At 37.0% G+C, this 14,273-nt stretch overlaps 1 long non-coding RNA gene across 2 annotated transcripts in view; it reads left to right on the top strand.

Annotated features, from left to right (window-relative positions):
* The window catches only part of LOC149095681 (uncharacterized), a 9,771-nt gene extending 1,100 nt beyond the window's left edge, over positions 1 to 8,671 (top strand). Inside the window, exons 2-5 of one of the 2 annotated variants that reach the window (XR_016204806.1) lie at positions 1 to 58; positions 206 to 275; positions 356 to 431; positions 7,939 to 8,671. The exon at positions 1 to 58 is cut by the window's left edge and continues 43 nt beyond it. This is a non-coding gene — a long non-coding RNA (uncharacterized LOC149095681). The remainder of the gene's footprint in view (positions 59 to 205; positions 276 to 355; positions 432 to 7,938) is intronic. The other variant, XR_016204805.1, reaches the window with a different exon arrangement.
* Positions 8,672 to 14,273: the final 5,602 nt, after the last annotated feature.

Raw genomic sequence — 14,273 nt, 5'->3', positions numbered from 1 at the left:
GCAATTTTCACTTATATCAAGCCGCATTCTTGCTATTGTTTGTGGATCACCTAAAATGGTACGCGCTATACTGTGACTAAGCATCTGTTTGTTTGTTTATTAGTTTGTTTCCTTGATAGTTGCACCATTAATTGCGGGTCTACATTCGTTCTGTCTTTAGACTTTGGTCAATATTTAGGTTTGTAATCGTTATTTCACGCTGTAGGTTTAGTTTCAACCACAGAGGAAGATCAATTCTTTAAACTCATCTGTGTACCACTAGCCACAAAGTAAAGGTGAGTATTCTAGTTTGGATTGAAATCCGTAGTACTGCTTTTGTCTGTCTGACTGTCTGACTGTTTTGTCTGTTTTCTAGTTGTCTCTCTCCTAACATATAGATCTCTTGAAAATTTGAAAACTCTTGAAAACGTTTTGATGACTTTTAGACTTGGGTACGTGCATTTAGTAAGTATTTTCTGTTAAATTCAAACTTCAAATTTTTTTGTGACTTTTACTCGGATACTCTGCGTTTAGTATGTATTTTCTGTTAAATTTAAACTTCAAATTTTTGAGAATATGTACATGTATATGTAGGCTATACTATGAATTGAGGGAAGGGCCCGGGTAACATTCAACTGCTTGCGAAGCTTTACTTCTCACCCTCTGACAATACCAGAACTTTGTCACCTGACATGCCATTTCGAGCTTTCCGGGAATATATTTGGAAATTGCAGACCCCTTCCCCTCTAAATTCGCTCATAGTGTTTAAAGGACGGAGATCTTCAGTCACTTAGAGTTCAAATGACACTATGGCAAACTATCAATATCACAATGCGAAATATGGTACCGGTAAATGATGAATAATAATTCCCTGCCTGCTGTCAAATTGGACTGTGCTGTATGTACAGTGAAATGAAATGTACAGTCTTATTTACGATACTTAATGTAATTTAATTGTTTTTAAAGGACCATCTTGGTTTCCTTCGGCGTTCTTTGATCTTGTCATTCAAGCATGTTAAAAATTTTTCAAAAAATTTGTTCGGAAAATCCTAAAGATATGGTAAGTTGATCTTGTCTGTGCAAAATCATTCAACGACAACAACAACAACAGCAACAATCCGTTATTTAGACACAGGTTTACACTAAAACAGAAATATGTACAGTACTAATATGATAATTCTACAATGCTAACAGTTTACAAATATGAGAGAGCGTGTTAAGGATTAACCAGATGTATCGTGATGAAAAGCATCAATTCTCAGAGATTAAAGTGTGGTTGGAAGGCAAACGTTGCCACTTATAGTCAAGATAGTATGATTGTTATACTTGCTGCATGCACGTTTGAAGCAGATTATTTTCTTGGACTGTTTTATTTCCATAGTTTGTAGTAGCAAAATTAATTGGCAGAAATGTTCTAATCTCTTATTCACATGTACCATGCCATGCCACCTGCAGATTCCAATCTGAACTAATGGTGCTTTTACATTTTTTTTTTAATGAAATGTTGAAGAAAAATATCACTTGCATCCACTCTGACTGGCCTGAGATGGGTTGGCGGAAGTGTCTTCACAGAATGATAACAACTTTTTGCCACAAAAATTTTTGCAATTCAGAAGATGTTACTCTCTTTCATTTGACATTTCGTTGAGGCTTCTCACCTCAAAATTAGAGCTTTTCCAATTGGCATCAGATTTTGTTAAGTTTTCTATTAGTATCTTTGCAAATTTAGTAATTTTACACGAATTTAAGAGGCCCTGCGCCTAAGAAACGACCGATGATTTCCGGCTAAAAAATAAAATCGGCCGATTTTTATCTCCCAAGTAGAGGTTACCGAATACTATTTAAAAATGAATTTCTTTTGTTTCAGTTTAGCTTTAAACCAAAAATATCGAGCCGCAAACTTTTTCCGTCTGATAGCAGCAAAATCAGGCCGAAAATAAGCCCCGCAAAATACTGTTCAGAAATTACTATCGCAACGCAAAATAATGAGAAAACTACACAGTGTTGAAGAAAAAGGCCTTTCAATGCAATATCATTCGATAAACATCACAAAACTGCCGAAGCGATTAAAAAATAACGTTTCAAATGTTGCATACTAAATTAGATGGAGCGTTGGAGCTGATTTTAAAATAATTATTTCTCAAAAGTCCAACGCTGTTGAAAGCAATCACAGTGATGAATTAGACATTGGAAGGATACACATCACGTTTCTGGAAAAACATTTTTCGGCCAAAGTATATTGACCTTGTACAAAGCGTTCAAAGTTACCGTGTTTACCGTTATCCTGTTACTTCGGCGAAACACTTCTCTTTTGCCAATACGGCCGTGGATAGCGTGTTAAACGCCACTTTAAACCTTGCTAGGCATTCAAAGACCATCCTGAGTAGAAGGATGTAGAATTGAAAGAGACAGGAAGATGAAAAATACGCAGAAAAAGAAAATAACTCGAAATTACCGTCTGCTAACGAAAGTTGAACCTGGAAAATGTCGTCGTGTGACAGCAGCCATTGACGTCATTTGTCACGTCAAGTCGCAAGAGCGTGGGAAAACGAGTCTGCAATGTCCTTCGGGCGGTCAGCGGCTAGGGATCCAGTCGTGACCCCATAACTCAGATCACGCTGCGGCCAAAACGGTGTGGCGGTTGGGGAAGTTTTTCTTTTTGAGTGACCATCATTGGTGAAAAATAACATAACATTGTTCCACTAAACGTTTTCTGGCCGGGAAAAATTGTTTCCCTATTTGTGCATTCGTTTGCATTCCGCCGCTATTTGTACAAATGACGTCAATGGCCGCTGTCACGCGACGACATTTTCCAGATTCAACTTTCGTTAGCAGATGGTAATTTCGAGTTATTTTCTTTTTCTGCGTATTTTTCATCTTCCTGTCTCTTTCAATTCTACGTCCTTCTACTCAGGATGGTCTTTGAATGCCTAGCAAGGTTTAAAGTGGCGTTTAACACGCTATCCACGGCCGTATTGGCAAAAGAGAAGTGTTTCGCCGAAGTAGCAGGATAACGGTAAACACGGTAACTTTGAACGCCTTGTACAAGGTCAATATACTTTGGCCGAAAAATGTTTTTCCAGAGACGTGATGTGTATCCCTCCAATGTCTAATTCATCACTGTGATTGCTTTCAAAAGCGTTGAACTTTTGAGAAATAATTATTTTAAAATCAGCTCCAACGCTCCATCTAATTTAGTATGCAACATTTGAAACGTTATTTTTTAATCGCTTCGGCAGTTTTTTGATGTTTATCGAATGATATTGCATTGAAAGGCCTTTTTCTTCAACACTGTGTAGTTTTCTCATTATTTTGCGTTGCGATAGTAATTTCTGAACAGTATTTTGCGGGGCCTTATTTTCGGCCTGATTTTGCTGCTATCAGACGGAAAAAGTTTGCGGCTCGATATTTTTGGTTTAAAGCTAAACTGAAACAAAAGAAATTCATTTTTAAATAGTATTCGGTAACCTCTACTTGGGAGATAAAAATCGGCCGATTTTATTTTTTAGCCGGAAATCATCGGTCGTTTCTTAGGCGCAGGGCCTCTTAAGTTTGTTTTAATATTCCATTATGGTAGATTCAAGATTAAAACATATCCCGCTAATTGGTATTATTTTGGTTCAATATGAATGCATAGAATTCAAGAGTGTAGACAAACATGTATGTATATGTGAATGACCGTCTGGCTGCCTTGCTAACTGCCTGCCTGCCACATTGTCAGACTGACTGACTGACTGAGTAACTAAAAAATTGTCTTACTGGCTGACTGACTTACTGACTAACTGACTGACTGACTGACTGAATTACGGACTGACTGACTGACTAGTTGACTGCCTGCCTGCCTGCCTGCCTGCCTGCCTCATTACCTGCTTGCCCTTCTGTCTGCCTGTTTGCATGCCTGCCTGCCTCACTGCATGACTGTTTGAATGCCATCTTGACTAACTGACTGACTGACTGTTGGACTAAACGACTGGCTGTCTGGCTGACTGGCTGCCTGCCTGCCTGACTACCATCTCGAACGATAGCCTGCTGGGCTGACTGAGTGGCTGACTAGCTGATCTCGCCTGACTGACTGCTGCGTTGATCGACTGGCTGACTAGCTGCCTGCCTGCCTGCCTGACTGACTGCCTGACTATCATCTCGAACGATTGCCTGCTGGGTTGACTGAGTGGCTGACTAGCTGCCTGACTAACTGACTGACTGACTGTCCACCTACTGACTTACTGACCGAGTGACTGATTGAATGTCTAAGTGCCCGTCTTACTGACTGACTGCCTACCTACTTGACTGATGGACTGCGTGACTCATACCCGACTGACCTGACAGACTGACTGACTGACTGACTGGAGTGTCTTCCTGCCTGTCTAAGTGAGTAACTATGACTGACTGCATGCTTGGCTGACTAACTTCCTGGTTGCCTTACTGACTGTCTGTCTGTCTGCCTGCCTGCCTGACTCACTAAAATTTTGGTGGTTTCTAAACTATGAGTTGAAGGTTCAAATCATATTCAGCTATCGGTTACTTTTGCAGATCACAGCTAATTGTTTACAACCGTGTCATTGCTCAACCGAGAAAACAAAAACCAAAGCGACTCAATGTCTCTATGAAATAGATAACATCATTACCTGGAAATATTGCTGGTTTTCAGTGCCACGCCATTCAAAATAGATCAAAATAAAAATAAAAACCGTTCAATAGATAAAGTCCAGAATCTGGGAAATGAAAGAAGGTAAGTATGCAAAGACTCTCCCCAAGATTCTAATCACAGCAATTTTTCTTATTCAAGATATGCGGAGAAATTTTTTACCCAAATTTATAGAGATTTGTATGGAGACGCCATGCTGGTGCCCACCATATGGGCACCAACATAGCGGCCGGAAACCAACAGAAACATCTGTCACTGTGTTTTGCTACAAAAGCGTGAATTTATCCTTCGAGGAACTCTAAAACATTAAAATAATACTTTTTCTAAAACATGGACTATTAAATAGCCAAATTCCCCGAGATAGGTCACTTTTTGACCATCATGACAGCTCTCTCGGCCGTCATGTAAATACCGCGTCACGCAAAAGCTTAGAAATTCAAGCGTAGTGTATCACAAAACCAAGAACCCATTCGGAGCGAAAATTTGTATGAATATTAGTTTTCAGCTGCTCCTATACATCATTAAAGTAAAATTTCAGGAAGATCAATAGTTTTGTAGTTTGAATTTTAGTAACGTCACGTGAAAACCAGCTATAGTAAACTCAAATTACGAGTCAGCACGATTGCTGAAGACGAAAATGAAATCGCAAATACAAGCATTCTGGCATTTCTATGAGCAAAAAGTTCCTTTAGATGATAATTTACGTGCAAACTGAACCACTTGGGAGTTGGCAAGTTGAGTTTCGGGTTCAACTCTTGTAAATCTCGAAGACGGAAACTTTAAAGTGCCTATGAAATACAAAATAATTCCTGCTTATTTGAAAGGCTTTTCAGAGTAAAGAAGAATGGCGTTTTCCTTTTTGGAATACCTTTTTTTCGTTTTAGAGATATTCACGTTTTTGCATTATGCAAATGAGGAAAGTGATGACATCATACGGTGGTTCCACTAAAACAGCACAACACTTAATCGAGAATAACTCTAGAAATATTAACACAGTGTTCTTTAAACTTGGCACCAGCAAAGTACATCGCAAAAGAAACAGAATGACACCTACTATGTTGTTGCCATGGCAACACTCTTGGCTCCAGTCTCTTTCTGTGAAAAACCAAATATCCCCATTCGCAACCTTTTAATGTGGGACAGAAGGTCTTGGCCGGAACACATATGGTTCCCATATTGTCTTAACTCTCCCCATTAGATTGGTGGGAGTGGATGATCCTTGTTTAAGATAAAATCTGGAAATTTTAGTTTTAATTAAAACAGAACCAGCGGCATAACTGTTGTCATGGCAATGCAACGACGGGTGTCATTATTTTTCGTTTGTGATGTACATTTCTGGTGCCAAGTTTGAAGAACACTGCTTTAATATTTCTAGAGTTATTCTCGATTGAGTGTTGTGCTGTTTTAGTGGAACCACCTATGACGTCATCACTTTTCTTACAAAAACGTAAATATCTCTAAAACGGAAAAGATATTCCAGAAATTAAAACGCCATTCTTCTTTACTTTGAAAAACCTTTTAAATAAGCAGCTATTATTTTTTACTTCATAGGCACTTTAAACAATGATTCTCAGCTGATGTGGCTGTGATTTAACGACCGATAATAATTAGGCATCTATTTCTACGAATAGTATATACTTTGAAGAATTATATGGTACTTTCACGATATTAAAATAATTATATGACGCATCTTGCATGATGAAAATTTAATTCATCTCATGTTTCAACTTAGCCGTGCGATAGTTATTTGAATGAAAACAGAAAAACGAGTAAAAACAGTTCCTTTGCAAATAATTTCACCACACAAACAGAATGATTATGAAATATGACAAAAACAAGGTAACAACAATGAACTTATCAATATTTATCTTCGCTACTTGATTGAATTATTTGAAATTAACTGTGTTTGAGACAAAGTGGAAGTCGATTGTTGAGCAACTTTTGGTAGTTAGAGATGTGTTTATTTAGCTATGCGTTCTATTTTTGCGCGCGCTCTTGTCGTTTAGATTTGGCGTAATATTTTCTCCTACTGTTCTTTTGGATGTATTTTTGCGAACGTTCCCAAACTCATTAATAATTTGTCAAGTTATGACAAAGGAAACACGATCGTGACGGTGTTTGAATACTGATCTTAATTTGCGTAGATTTTTACGATTTTATTTCCCCGTTTCCTCCTTAACATTAGTTTCGGTTGAGAAGATATAGCAAACACGAAAGACTGTGCTTGACCACATTTCCAAACACCCTGAATCTCGTCAAAATACACCGCTACGAGTCGTTTTTTCCCGTATTTTCGTATTTTCTACTCTCTTTTCGGTGTTTGGAAATTTGTTAAAACACCGTCTCTCGTATTTAAGACGGATTCCGCTCAAAGTTCGAGCAATAAATGCAAAAAATACTTACGAAAAATTTACTCATAGCACGGTAACATTTGGAATACTATTTAAAATAACTCACTTTAGTTCATTTATCTAAGTGACCCCGTGATTAAATTCTCAAGCATTTTCGAGAAAGTAAATGTCAAACGTCGTAAGAATGCTTAAAGCGTGTGTTATTGTGTTTTTAACTAACGCGAAACGTCTCTATTAATTGAAATATGGATAGCTTCAAGTTCAATATTCTGTCTTTTCTCTCGCGGGGTTAGCTTGAGAGCTTAAAGTCGCGATAAGTTCTTCTCATCTGTATTCAAAATATTGCCATGCCATTAAGATTTTTTTGGTAACTTAATTTCCGGCATTATTGCTCGAACGTTCTAAGGAAATCATCTTAATCCATACTTGAACAAACAAGTTAACGAAATTTTAATCAGCGAGGTTTTAAAAAACCTCGCTAATAATGTAAAAGGCACTAAATTAATGTTATGGATCACTCTCAGTATACCGTAATGTTCTATATTGCGTAGCATTATTACAAATATTACAAATACTTGGGTTATAAATTCAAACGTTTTAAATAAAAAGTGTAATTTTTCGAGTTGAATTTGAATAATGAAGAGGCCAAGCATGACCTTGAAGTTGCAACTGACAAAAATGGGATTTTGCCCTCTGTCGGTTTGTACAGTAGAATGAAAATATTTGTATTTGCGGTCAACTCTAGGAGACATTTCTCTCCTTTTTTGGTGATTTATTTTAAAGATCAAAAGAAAAGAACACAGAATTAGAAGTAATTTTGGCTTTTTCCGTAAATGTCATGCTTAACTTCTCTGTAATGGTTGTTACATCCAAACGCGATTTATCATATTTTGCCATAAAATTATCAATAGTTTTCATCATGTCGCTGTTTGTAATATGTTATTTTTGTCTTTTTGTTTTCAGGAATGAAGGACTTCAATAGCACTATTAAGCTACTGAAGACTGATGCTCCCCGATGAAGAAGCTAGCTGACATAATCGAATTTGTCGTAATCTGCACATATATTTACAGTATTATCAATAAAGACGGGAAAAGGTTCTGTGGACGGTTTATGAAAATTAAGACAAGGAAATTGCTTTACGTGTAAGAAACAATTTTAGTCTTTTGACGGGAAAGTAATTGCGCTTTTCCGATTATTCACTCGAATCGAAAAGTCTTTTGGCGAGAAGAAATTCAGCTTATAGAACTTGTTAGATGTTTGGTCAAAAAAATTTTAAGTCTTTTGGCGGGAAACAGTAGTATGCGCTTTTAAACGGTGCCTGGAAATTTTTCAAAAAATATACTTAGTCTTTTGGCGGGAAAAAAGTCTGCGCTTCTAAATGGAGTCCAGAGATTAGTCAAATATAAACTAAGTCTTTTGGCGGGAAAAATCTGTGCAGTTTGCAGTCAGATTTGGCCCATCGAAAGTCGGCGTTTACTTTGACTTGTTACTGGACTCTGTTTAAAAGTGCAGAACGTTTTTCCGCTTCGGCAACCCTACATAGTCAAAAATTAGTAAAAGAGATAGCCTACATTTCGACTAGCTTCCAGGCCCCTTTAAAAGCGCGCATTTTTTATTAAGTGGTACAAGACTCATTTGTTGATTAAAATATTGTTTCTTTATTTTAATTCAATAAAGTATTAAGTTGATAACTGATTTATAAGTTGTGATCTTTATTGAGTATATACTGAAAGTGTGAAAACTCTTTAACATACTACTAAGTCAATAGATGCAGAGTAATCTTACGAGTCGAAAGCTTTCTCGGTATCTATTGATCATGGTAATCATTTAAAGCAGTTCACAATTAAGGACTAAGCCTGACAAATATCTAAGAAATAATTACAACAATCAACGGAAATGAGAATACAATAATTCGAAATTGGAATTGCCGATTCAAGTTATTTTGCAAGCAAACTGGAAATTAAGAAAGAAAATTAAAGTAACAGAGCTTAAGTCCATCGCGTAAATTTCTAGCAACAAATATGTCAGAACTACAAACAATGTCTTGCCAACTAAGCGCGGATCCATGCAAAGAAACCACACGAAAATATAACTAGAGTAAGTCCTACTAAAAGAAATTCGGGCAGAAGGTCCGTGTTGTCAGCGAGATAAACTTTCACGATTTATTGCGTCGTAAAACTCTAAAACAAAAACTTCCAAAATTTTACATAAAGTTGAACGTCGAAAAATGAAAATAGGCAGTCTCTGGAGAAATATGGCGAAATATTTTGGAAGAAATCACAATTAATTTAGCCACAAGAGGAACACAAAATTAACTTTAAAAATAATAGAAAAAAAAAAACAGTAAAATGAACTAATCAAAGTTGCTTAGCCGACATTAAAGTTAGGACTGGTTGTAAACGTACGGCAAGATTTTAGAATTGGAAATATTCACAATCAATTGCGCCGTACATGTATTTTATTCCTTTAGAAATTTTAAATCAAATTGCATATAACTGACCTAAAAGTTATTTCTCTGGTTTACAAAACTTAGGTCCACGTGCTTCCAAGTTTGAAAGCTAAATTATCCTTGAAAAGCACACATTTCTTTTAGTTTTACTTATGAGAATTTGAACGTGAATCAAGGCGACATTTCCTAGTTCAAGTCTCGACACCTAAATGAATCTGTACGACGAAGTTAGATGTACTAATTGTCTTGGAAATTAAAGATTTTATAGTTTTTCGAATTCGGAATAACTAACTATCAGTTGTTTTTATCTAACGAGTCACATAAAACGGAAACCATACAAAATGATGTAGTCTCTTCTTCCTGTCCTACGGCATGTGGCGTCCTCTAGAATCCACGTGAATCTATCCCTGTGTCCCGCAGCAATGTTGAACAAGGAGCCACTCGATCTGTAAAAAGTAAAAATATTACTTTAAATTCGGCCTCACTAAACAAAAACCGTACTGAAAAATTTCTACAAATGTTAAATCACTTGAGGGCGCAAACACACACCCGCAAAACAATGCAAACACATGATACAGCCGCCTTAATAAACATCTGTTTGGTAATTAGGGGAATAGCACTTCATATGTAATACTCAATTTCCATGCAATATATTCAGAGTTACTGGGGAAAAAATAAGAATTTGATCAGAGTCTCCCAGTTTCAATTTATTTGACACTTAAGAAACCACGTGGTAAATTTGCATCAGAATAAGAAAGTCAATGGCTTGTTGAAGGTCATTCAAGGTCACCCAGCTTTGTCAGGAGTGTTTAATGCAATTCTCCACAATTTGGCATTTCATCCGTTGTTTTTTAAACATCTCAAATTGAAGCATACCATCTATACACAGCTTGAAATAAGACAGTTTTGGTTGAAATTTTCTGATTTCAAGTTGGTTGTCAATTGCGAAAGTATGTGGAAACCAACATGGTGGCTACCTTGAATACGTGCCACTGAAGTTCATTTAAGTTCACCCACATTATGCAGGAACGTATTAAGGCTTGGTCCGAGCCATCGAAAAGCTTGCAAAGTATTTTCTTTTCTTTTCTTTTTTTTTTAACTAGAAAGAATATTTTTTCATCCCTGCTTGATATATCTTAAACCAGTTGCAAATTGGAGTGATTTCCTGGGTTTTGGCTTTCACATGCATGGGCGTGGATTTGCATGAATTCCGCGAAAAAAAAAAAGCAATGAGCATCAAAATTCGTTAGTTTAGGTTTACCTTAACTGCCTCCAAGCTGTGTTTAGTCGGCAGAACAAGATATACTTTTGAGGGGACAGCATTTTTTCTTGAAGAAAATGCTAAGTAGGTAAAAGAGACCTTATTAATACTAAATAAGCAAACCACAACGGCAAAGGCAACAAGAACGCCACCAAACAATAGGTTTAATGAGTTGAACAATGGCTGTGCACGTGCGTTATAACTCCTCACACATTTCTTTACAGTCCTCTGTACAACAACACTGTGAAATGACTAAGTTATGCGTATTTAAAAAAAAACGAAAACGATGGTGGCTAATTTTCATAATTTATCTGAGACCAACAGGCGCACTGAACAGATCTAGACAATTGTAAAATTCGAAGGTAAAATTTAAATCTATTTTTTGTTAGGCGTTGTCCTCGGGATCGTCGTCGTATTTGCCTAAGCTCTCTAATTGTGCTTCAGTAGCGTAACAACTCTAGAGATACTTTGCAAGAGCTCGCCTTGGCTAACCCTATAAATAGTAAAAATCTAAGAACCATAAACTCACCATTGTTCAATGAGCTGAGCAGGTCATTTTCCCATGAACGATTCATCAGGTGCCTCCTTTTGTCATTGCAGCACTGAATTCCAGTCTACAAAGAGGTTTAGGAAACAATGTTAGTGTTGAGGGCCTTGAGACAACAACAACGTCCTGAAAAACCAAGAGAAATTATTCCTAAGGCTCCTTCTGCAGAAAACGTGAAAAAGGTAGTTTCTGAGATTCTCTGGCAATTTTTGTAGTGACCGTGCATTTAGGCCAAGAAGATGACAGGTACTTTAATAATCACTTCTGAAACAAAGGAGAGTAAATAAAGAAACAATACTGGCCAGCTTAAAAACAGTGATCCTGATGCACCAAACTAGCGTCAATAAGTGAGAGAAATCCAAATGATGACTGGGTCGAACACCACAACTCAGTTACTCTTTAGTTTCAAGACAGTAAATCTTGGACTGATCGTAATCACTTTATTAAATAATTTTAGCCCTTATCAGGTTTTGGGTTTTACTAGCAACGTCTGTCTCATTTGTCAGGTAAGTGGATACAAGTAACGGGCGTAAATTAAGTCATTAACACTACTAAACTATCATGTCATAACTAATATTATAAGAGAACTTTTGTTTACAATATTTGCCTCATTAGCATAAGCGATACAGTTTTGATGGAGCTTGAAAACATTAGGTCTGAATAGGAAATGTTTAGAAATTTAAGGAGAATAAATCTTTTGTGTTCAAGCGGCTAAAAGATTATAAGTTACCTGAAGTAATCTGTGTGAAGGGTGGAGTCACGAGTGTCAGTTTCACAGCCATCTTTCTTGTCTTGAAGAACAGTTGAGAAAAGCAAAATTAAGGATTTAAACGAATTTACCGTATTCATAACTATTCCCCCTGTTGTTGATTTAAGTAACGAGGCGTCTTGTTGACCTGGAACCCGATGTTAAATCCAACAAAATAACGTTGCTAACAAAACATTCGAAATTATTGTTTAGCCATGCAAATTAAGGAATTTAAATTCACAAAGATTGATTGCTTATAAAATCTACTTCTCCGTTTGCGTCTACATTGCCATTTCAGTCGGTAAAGATGAACAATTCCTTCAAGTGCAGTATTGTTTCTGTGAGAAAATAATATCTACTGTTGCAGATAGGTCTTACCTCAAGAAGGGCTCAAAAGTCGTCAAATGTCCTGAGAAAGAGCTTTTGCATCTCTGGTTTATGCGAATCACGTGCTTGAGAAATTTTCTTGAAGCGAAGTTCTTGATGCAAGAATTGAAGATTCGTAGCAGCTCCTGATATACGGACATATCTTACGTTGTGCATTGATAGATTTTGTAGCAAAAAGTGAGGAGAAAACAAGATTTCTGCATGTTGAAGTTCTAAACGTGGATAGCAAAGCCTACTTTCAACGAACAGAACGTGACAAATGTTTCATCGCATGAATAATTTGCAATATGATTTTTGAAAAGCTCGTGACCACGCACCAAACGTCGTCTAAATGCAGCTATTTGATTGGATAGTCTTCTCAATGTCACAACAACTGCGGAATATTGAAATTTCCTATAGAGAATTTTTTTTTCCCTTTCGAGGAAAATCCGTCACGAAAACGAAGCTTTTCGAAAACGCTTTTTAAACCGTTTTTCCTTTCTTCTTTTCGTTTTCGCGTGGGCTGAAAACATTTTGAAAACGGAGCTTTTAAAAAACAGTGACGTTACGATCATAATGTGATTTTCCTGACTGGGTTTTCCTAAAACACAAATTCAAGATCGCCGAAGATTGGTGCGTTTTCAGATTTCTCCGGCCTAGTCTGCACGGAAAACATTTGAAGCGTTTTCAGAGTGAAACTTTCGTTTTTAAATTCCTCCGTCGTAGTGTGGAGGGGACCTTAAACGATTTTAACGGAAACCTCGAATGGAATAATTTTGCAGAAACTAAGTGGTCGTAGCTTACACTCAAAAGGATAATTTGAGTGCCATCAAATCAACGTTCCGACAGACGTCACGATACACGTGACTCCAAGAATGTCTGAAGACTTCTTTAAAGTAAGAGTAATTCAGCCAATCTGTGTGCTAATTGTGTTTTCTCTGTGAAGCTGCGAGTCTGAGGTGTGAAAGAACTGCGAAGGGGGCGACCGATTTGGGAGCAATTGTCCGACTCCAAACGCGAAACATCAGCCATTGTTTTGGGAGCCATTTCAGAAAGTTTACAGATGAAACGACTGGGAGATGTTTATGTTGCACAGTGCAACACACGTGGTTACGTAATATCTAAAACGACATATGCCCTCGCAATATTTACCTATGCATTAATTTCATACACTTTAATCACTGATAAACAGAATTACCACAAAAAAATTACGGATGAGAGACTGACCCCTCATTTGCATTTCATTTACATAACCTGCTTACCCTCAACAACTCGTAACTTGTTATCGCAAATCACGAGTTAAAGACTAAATGTGGAATGACATTTGAGTAAAAATAAGTAGGAGCGTAATCTGGTTCAGGTCCTCACTAACTAAGGTCTTCCCGAGATTTCTTGGACTTCTTGGTACGTATTACGCATGTCGCGAAATTATGATTATCATAACATTAAAGGCAAATAAGAAATTGTGACGATCATAATTTTGGTCTCCAACTCATGGCGTAGTCGTAGCGAGACAGGGATTACCATATCCTAAAAGCTCCGCTAAAGGCCAATTCCATCTACGATTTCTTTGTTAGACTAGTTTCCCATGTCAGAGACAGGCTGTTTTTTGAAATCTCGGCGTAATCATGAAATATACATTTTCTCTTTCGTTTATATTTTGTGGCAGTCTTTCCTCACTGCACAATTGGTTTGTTACTAGACAACGTTTGGAAACACGTATTTTTGGCCTATAAGAAAACGTTAGAGCTACAGTTTTAGAGGCGACTTGTTTTGCTCGGTACATTGACGTCACTTTAATCATTAAAAGCATAAGAAAACGACGACTGAATAACGATTTTTAGATGAAATTATTTGATATATTGGTTCCAGAACGTTTCCTTTGTCCGGACGTAATAAATATATTATAATTGTGGCTCTGAAGTG

Source organism: Orbicella faveolata, unplaced genomic scaffold (genome assembly GCF_042242905.1).
Source record: "Orbicella faveolata isolate gen_17 unplaced genomic scaffold, um_ofav_v1 contig_5, whole genome shotgun sequence".
NCBI lineage: Eukaryota > Metazoa > Cnidaria > Anthozoa > Scleractinia > Merulinidae > Orbicella > Orbicella faveolata.
The sequence above is the reverse complement of the archived record's forward strand: the minus strand, read 5'-3'. Positions and strand labels throughout refer to the sequence as shown.